Genomic DNA, 7,174 nt, shown 5'->3' on the forward strand with positions numbered 1-7,174 from the left:
TGAAAAACAGTGTCACATACCGGTGACCTTCTCTGCTCATTAAAACATTCCCAGAGACAGCTCTCTGCATGAGACTATGTAGCTTCAACAAGCCTGAACTAATTTCTGGTTCTTATTTTGATCATGCCGTGGTGAAAATGCTAAGCAGTATTTTTCTTTTGAGACAGAGAAATCTTTCAGCAGCTCAGCATGTCCTGGCACCCTTTTAAACTCCACACACCTACAGATTTGCTCTTTTCAACACTAATTATTTTATTTCTTCTGTTCCATGCAAACTTAATAGGCAGATCTTCACTATTTAACAAATTCAATCCCCTCCAACACAATGACTGCAGCAGACCTCCTCGTGCAGCTGTAGGTAATGAAATTTATATGAGAAAATAATCTGATATGAGGTAAGTATAGGCCTTGATTTTAAAAGAACCAATTTCCTCGGCTCGCTCACTCAAAGTTAAAGGCCACAATACGCTCCTGCTTCTATATAATTGGAATAACATTTGGGTAAAAAGATAAATGGTCCATACAAAGATTTTCTCCCATGGAAGAAATTTGTGCTTGTTTAAGCTCAAAAGAAAGTGGTTGAGTTTATTTATCTGAAGTATAATGTTATCTAAGTTGCTCCTTGTGGAAGGGGTAATGAATTACAGATGTCACTTGGTTTCAATGTACTCCTGATCTCAAAAAACGGCGATCAGATATGCATAGAGCCCACAAGGCTGATTTTTCAATTCTGTTTTTAATTGGGAATGGTGGTGGGGGGTGGGGAGTATGTGTATGCAGGGTTTGGGGGATCCACAAAGGAATAAGGGGGCAGAACCTATCACTTTTCAGCATGTCTGCTATGACTGTCACCATTTTTACACACGGACCACAGAAAGCCTCCTTCCCAGATGTATCTCAGCTTGGTTTGGCTCCTGCTCCAACTAAGACTGCAAAAATCTATAACGGGCTGTGAAGGTAGCCCAGTCCATCACACAAACCAACCTCCCATCCGTTGACTCTGTCTACGTTTCCTGCTGCCTTGGAAATGCAGCCAGCATAATTAAGGACCCCATGCAACCCGGACATTCTCTCTTCCACCTTCTTTCGTTAGGAAAAAGATCCAAAAGTCTGAGGACACGTACCAACTGACTCAAGACCAAATTTTTCCTGCTGCCATCAGACTTTTGAATGGACCTACCATATAAGAACATAAGAACATAAGAAATAGGAGCAGGAGTAGGCCATCTAGCCCTTCCAGCCTGCCCCGCCATTCAATAAGATCATGGCTGATCTGTCGTGGCTCAGTTCCACTTTCCCGCCCTCTCCCCATAACCCTTAATCCCCTCTCTTATCAAGAACCCATCAACCCGCTTCTTAAAAATATTTAGCGAGGCAGCCTCCACCACTTCTTACTCTACTGCCTTTCTGTAACTGTAACACTATATTCTACACTCTCTCCTTTCCTTCTCTCCCATGTATTCTATGAATGGTATGCTTTGTCTATACAGCACACAAGGAACATTACTTTTCATTGCATACCAATACATGTGACAATAATAAAACAAATCAAATCAAATCAAACTGTTATTCCGGATCCACAATCCATCTGTTGCCGTTTTGATTAACTGAGAAAGTCATAATCCCCACCTGAAGCTTCACTAAAGTATGCAACTTAGGGTTTTCTCATACCAATAGGACCCCATTGCTATTTTTATTAAAATTTGAGAGGTCACAGCTCAGTGCTGGGTCATGCCAGACAGAAAAGGCCAGTGCTACTAGGAGAGTTATCCCCATGGTCATTCTCAGATCACAAGTGTTCATCTAGAGAATTGAAGTGGCATTTTTAAGGAAACCGAATCTCTGCATTTTTTTGCACGGAGAACTTTTGGGTTTACTGAATTCAAACATGACTTTGGTCATTGGTTAGCAGCCACAGGTAGGGAAGGAGTAGGAGCATCAGCAACAAGAGGCAGGGAGGAAACCGAAGCACCCAGAGGAAACCCACGCAGACACGGAAAAAATGTGCAGACTCCACACAGACAGTGACCCAAGGTCAGAATTGAACCCGGATCCCTGGTGCTGTGAGGCAGCAGTGCTAACCACTGTGCCACCATGTCTCCCTGATATAGAATGTTCGAGCAAAAGCTGAAGCTCACTAAAACAGTCAGTGCTGCATTGCACTTAATGTGATTATAATCACCAATATTGCATCTTGGCCATTTCTGGTTGCAACTGGAGATAGATGAACCTCAGGCTGCAGTGCATTCTGCAAGTAATAGACACATTGCTTATCAGAGGGTTGTGAATGAAAGTCCCATTCCAGAGACTTGAATACAAAACAGATGCTCAAGTGTAGTACCAAGAGAACAGCAGTGTATCTTTCAGATGGGACATTAAAGCAAAGACACATCTGTTCTCTAAGGTGGGTATGATTGTGAAAACTGGCTTCACATCAAATTTGCTGGCAGCAAAGTTGGCTACACAACCTGCATCACTATACCTTCCGCATTGCAATCCATTGAGATGGAGGCCCTGGCCTGGATTTCCCATTCTGGGGCTAAATCCCACAGTGGGGGCAGGAGGCAGGAATATTTCTCCCCACAAAGCCTAACTGGAAATCATGCTGGGCTCAGTAATTACGCACTTGGGGTTTCCCAACCTTGTTTGCATCAGGACGGACACGGCCATACTTAAAAGGCATCTGGGCAGCTGCTATTTGGTCACCTTCTGAACTGTGGTTCAAGAAATGACTTGGAGATCCCAGGCAGCACCAACTTCCAGATTCAGTGATCCATACTGGAAGGACTGATGAATGAAGTGGAGGACAAGATGGAAAGAGGAAGCCCACCCAACTCACCAACACTGCATGGAAGGTAGTTGCCCAGGTGGTGAGTGGTAACAGAGTACACCAGAAGATCATCCTGTGGTGCAGGGAAAGAACAAATGACCTAATCCAAGCCACCAGGGTAAGTAAATTCTCGAATGCTCAAACTCACCCCATAGAGTGGGAACTGGGACATGGGTCTCAGTGACCAGGCCACCATTTGCGCTGCCCATGTATATAGGACTTCTCAATGAGATGTATTGGTTCTTTATAGCCATACTGCTGCCCATGTAGTCCGCAGGCAGACAGGTAACAGTGGGCCATTGACCCTGCCACACGAGCTCATGTGTGGAAAGGGGCAGAGGGCACAAGAAGGCACAGCTGCACCATTACTTCTTGTGCCTTATCCTTATATCTGCATTGGCTCCCAGCTCTGGAGGGTGCTGCCAAAGAACTCCGGTGGACCAGGTGCATCATTCACCTGGCATACAGTAGCCAAATTCACCAAGTCAACAGGAAAAAATGGTCACCAAGCAGTGTCCCACCCTCCACCTCCCCCCCCCCCCACCCCCCCGCCTCCACTGCTGATGCGGATGTAAGGGTGGAAGGTGTTATGGTGGCACACTGATTTTCTATGCTGCCTCACAGCTCCAGGGACTCAGGTTCGATTCCTGGTTTCTACACGTTCTCCCCATGTCTGTGTGGGTTTCTTCTAGGTGCTCCAGTTTCCTACCACAGATCAAAAGACATGCGGGGTTAGGTGTATTGGCCGTGCTAAATTCTCCCTCAGTGTATCCAAACAGGTGCTGAAGTGTGGCCACAGGGGGATTTTCACAGGGACTTCATTGTAATGCTAATGTAAACCTACCTGTGACTAATAAATTTATAAAAAAAAAGATACAGTGGCAGGCAACAAAAAGTTAAAAGGTTCTGTTTTCACACGTGGTTGCATGGTTGACCTTTCATTATTCAAAGTTGATATACTTTTGTTCAGAGACTACACTTGCACTTGAATGAAATTTGATATGTTTTTGTTGTGATTGTTAACCATTAAGCCTTTATGCTCTCCGCTCTTCTCAGGCGGACAGCCCAGGCTTTATGTTGCCTGGAATCATCTTGTGGAGTTGCCGACGATGGACTGGGGTAGGCAGTAAGTAGTCTCACAACACCATCAGGTGATGAAGAGGCAACATTCTGAAGGCTCGTGCTACCAGATAAAGCTGTTGGACTTTAACCTGATGTTGTGAGACAACTTAGTGTGCCTGAAATCATGCATGCACAGGGAGGCAATGATCTTCTGCACCATGTGCAGGTAGCCACCCAGGCATTCTAATCCTTTGCCTTTCACATACATCAGTTCAAGTGTTTTTGCATTGTCAGGGCTACATGGTGGGGTTCCCTTTCAGTTCTCCAGTTGTGCTAACCTGTAGCTTCGCCCACACACTGATCAACTCCCATCCAGCTTCTTGAATTCTCCACCTCGGTGTCCTGAGCAGCCACGGGGAGAATAAGCTCCGAGAGTCACTCAAACACCATTTACTCTCCTGACATTACCCATGACCCTCCACCCCTGAACATTGACCCTCCCAATGTCACCATGAACTTTCCCACAGTCACCCGTGAACCCCACCCCATCCCCAGACCGGTGTGGAAATTTGCTGGTGGGGAGGGGAATGATTGGAAGGGGGAGGAGGGAATTCCAGAGGGGGAACTCATTTGAATCCAGATGATGGGATGCAAAAAAAAGCTTCCCGATGGGTTTTGGGGGGAATGGTGACCTGCCATGACAGACAGACTGCAAGTCCTGCTGCCCACTCCCACCATCCGGAAATGGGTGTTACCATTCCTATCGGATTGTCTACCCTGCACGACATCTACCCAGCAGACGGGGCCGAGGGCCAGTGGGGTGACAATTCCACCCCTCACGTCTTCAAAATAACCATTAAAGGCAATGACCTCGGCGGAATATTCTATTTTGAATAACCAATTAAACCAAATTAACTAATTAAAAGACAAAATAATAGAGCGGCCCCAAGAGTGCTCAGGGGAATATTAGTGAACCACGCATTAGCAAAGTATGAAGGTAATCACCTGGATACTCCAATGGGCGGAAATGAACAATTAAATCTAGTCGCTTGGACAACGGGAGCCTGGCTGAGAGACCAATTCTCAGATAAGATCTAATCACATTACAATGAAATACACTATGCCACCACCCTGATTGGCGGAACAGTTGCCATGCCACCCCCTTGTGCATTTAAGCATTTGTTTTATCTGCAGTAGTGAGCAAGCAGCCCAGACGCTGAAGAAAGAAGACCCCAGTGAGGTCCCTCTCTGTCCAAGCTAACTTGCGAGCTTTCACACCCTGTTTGCTGATTGTAACTACCCAGGTGCTGCAGACTGAAACTTCCTAAAGGAATTCAGTCTCACGCTACCATCTCCAGAAAAGCGAACAAATCGTCTGTAAACCACCTCAACAAGGAACAACAGCAAGACCACCGAATTCAGCCTCAAAACAGCCAAGTTACCAGCCTCCCCAAAAGTTTAAATTTAAAAGTGGATATCTAGGGTGCATGGAATCCTTGCTGGCTGTTTTCCAAGGCAGCGGGAAGTGTAGACGGAGTCAATGGATGGGAAGCTGTTTTGTGTGATGAATTGGGCTATGTTCACAACCCTTTGTAGTTTATTGCGAGGTCCTGAGGTCATGAACAGTACTGTACAAATGCTAGTGGAATTTTATAGTTCTACCTCCAACGTAAGTGGGTTAATTGCTGACTTATAATATAGATTCTCAGATTTGACCTTTCCCAGTGTTAATTCCTGAATTCTTCAACAGTGATCATGTTGGTTATGTCTAGGATATAGATAAGGGTTAAAGGGATACATGGTTTCTGCACTACCAGGGTCTGAGCAAGTTACCAAGCAGAATGATAAACATTAGGCCACACTGCAGAGGTTTTAGTCAGATCCCATCTCACTCATTGGTGGTAATCTAGAGGAAGCTTTAGATCCATAAAGGTGTGAAATCAGCTGAGCTGTTTGCTCAGGAGGCAGAGATCATGACAATTCATCTGTCCAAACACAAATGATAACTACAAAATTTTCAATCCCACTGTGTATGTTATTCCGCATTACGCTGATAAATCACTGATGGATCCTTCTTTAAACTGAGCTGCCTTATTCATTCTGCCCAGCAGATGGCTTCAGACTAAAGCAATGTCCATGAGTCAATTTCATCATGTAGATTGGCTGAAAGCATTAATATCTTCAGCTGTTCTATCTGAATGTTACAGAATCATAGAATTACTACAGTGCAGGAGGAGGCCATTCGGTCCATCAATCCCACCCAGACTCGTAACCTCACACATTTACCTTGTTGTTCCACTGTTACAGGTAGTTCGCCGCTATTTAGGTTAATAAATTCAAGTGTAACAATAAGTCAGAAGGAAGCCTAATTTTGTAAAAATACACCTCCAATTGCAAAAGCTTAACCAGTCGGACGCAAACTAAATATCAATGTCTACGTCGCAATTTTTCAAAATTAGTTTATCCCTTTAAAGATGAGAAGGATAAAAACATTTGATTTTTATATCATACATTTCACCACCTCAGAACATCCTCAAAGCGTTTTCCAGCCAGTGAGGTACCTTTGAAGTGTTGGCGCTATTGAAATGTAGAAAACTGCACAGCAAGCTCCCACAAACAGTAATTTGTTAACACGGATTTTCGGTGTAGTCCACTCCGCATCGGAAATCAGCAGGGAGACGCAGAAATTATTTAAATAATAATTTCCCTACAGTTCAGATGAGATTCGTGGGCCCAAGACTGATTTCTCTGGGCCCGCTAGCCTCTTCCACCCCACCAGAGTGATTCACTCCAGCAGAGATTACACTGGCTTCCTATTTTGGGGGAACATAAGAACATAAGAAATAGGAGCAGGAGTAGGCCATCTAGCCCTTCGAGCCTGCCCCGCCATTCAATAAGATCATGGCTGATCTGTCGCTGCTCAGTTCCACTTTCCCGCCCTCTCCCCATAACCCTTAATCCCCTCTCTTATCAAAAATCCATCAACCCGCGTCTTAAAAATATTTAGCGAGGCAGCCTCCACCACTTCAACGGGCAGAGAATTCCAGAGATTCACCACCCTTTGAGTGAAGAAGTTCCTCCTCAACTCCGTTCTAAACCGCCCCCCTTTTATCTTGAGGCTGTGCCCCCTAGTCCTACTGTCTTTTTTGAGCGGGAAGAGTCTCTCCACCTCTATCCTATCCATCCCATTCATCATCTTAAACGTCTCAATGAGATCTCCCCTCATTCTTCTAAACTCTAACGAGTACAAGCCCAGTTTATTCAGCCTCTCCTCATAGCTCA

Source organism: Carcharhinus amblyrhynchos, chromosome 6, assembly GCF_965287045.1.
Source record: "Carcharhinus amblyrhynchos chromosome 6, sCarAmb.v2.hapA, whole genome shotgun sequence".
Taxonomy (NCBI): domain Eukaryota; kingdom Metazoa; phylum Chordata; class Chondrichthyes; order Carcharhiniformes; family Carcharhinidae; genus Carcharhinus; species Carcharhinus amblyrhynchos.